Source organism: Mesitornis unicolor, unplaced genomic scaffold (genome assembly GCF_000695765.1).
Source record: "Mesitornis unicolor isolate BGI_N332 unplaced genomic scaffold, ASM69576v1 scaffold7553, whole genome shotgun sequence".
NCBI lineage: Eukaryota > Metazoa > Chordata > Aves > Mesitornithiformes > Mesitornithidae > Mesitornis > Mesitornis unicolor.
This window is the reverse complement of record NW_010175252.1, coordinates 50,871-52,123: the sequence shown is the minus strand read 5'-3', so window position 1 is coordinate 52,123 and position 1,253 is coordinate 50,871.

The window sequence follows — 1,253 nt, the reverse complement described above, 5'->3', positions numbered from 1 at the left end:
CAGAATGCCCTGTACATCAGCAGCACTGGCAGAGCGATCAGATCAGTCATCTGGAAGATTATAATAGAGGTTCCTTGAATGCTCTCAAGGATAGGAGCAAAGTCCTAATCTTTGTAACCTCCCTGCTGAGAGCTTCAACTACTGAGCTCTCATCTGGACAGCAAGGAAAGATGCGACTGAAATCTTCTGTAAGGAGTGCTGAGGACTGGAGTTTAAACAACAGCTCTTTTTTCAGCATTTTCTGTCAGCTAGGTTAGGAAGTCAGCACATAGCACTTGAGGATTAAAACTGTGGGAAGTCTGTTAAGCTCATCTCCAAAAAATGAGTCTGGCCCAAACTCTAAAACCTGTAAAAGCAATTAGAGCTTGTGACACCGAAACTTGTATTGTGCTTACACCTTGAGTTTCAAGAAGACATCATTGCAAGAACTCTAAATAAAGTTACAATTCTGCTAAATACTGTAATTATTTTACATTAGGATTTACTTTAACTTCATGCTCCTTAGTATTTTGGCGTTGGGCTCTTTCTGTAAGCACAACAGAGAGCATTCAACAATCAAGCTTTAGTAGTTCAGGACTGGAAAATGATGGTCAAGTCTGTTTTCCCAAGATTTCTCACATACAGAAACAGATGTAACTGAAAAATATATGAAAGACCCTAAATCACTCTTTGAAAACTCCAAATGTCTACGCTTACACAGACCATGGCTGGTTAAAATTTTTCATACTGTAACTCACTTTAATCAGAGGGAAAGTGAGACTGCTGAGGGAGCTGGGCTTGCTGTGTAAATATTTAAGGTCGTATACTTAACATATCACCGTTTGTTTATGTAACGCAAAGGGGAGCTTATCTAAATTTCAAATAATCAAAGTAGAAATCCAGCGGGTGGCTATTTCTGTACTTCACAGCTCGTACCCTTACTAGGACATGGAATTAGGGACCCTCTTCTGCCCAAGCACGCGTTGAATTTCTGTGGGTGCTGCTGCCCCAGTGACCCTCCAGGAACTGAGTTATGGCTAGGAAGAGGGTTTCAAGCCTTCTCCTGTGGGTAGGAAAGGGCTGTTGGCCGCCTCTTCTGCCGTGTTTGCTTAGATCTTGGGGAGAAAGTTCCTCTGCCACAGGGGGGGATGCAGATCCCCCTGGGGATGGTGGTGGGGCCTTAGGAGAAGAGCTGTGGGACTTCAGTCCTGCTGCCCTGGGGCCCACTGGCCCTCACAGCCCTTCGCGGGGATCCCGTGGAGCGCAGGGCTGCC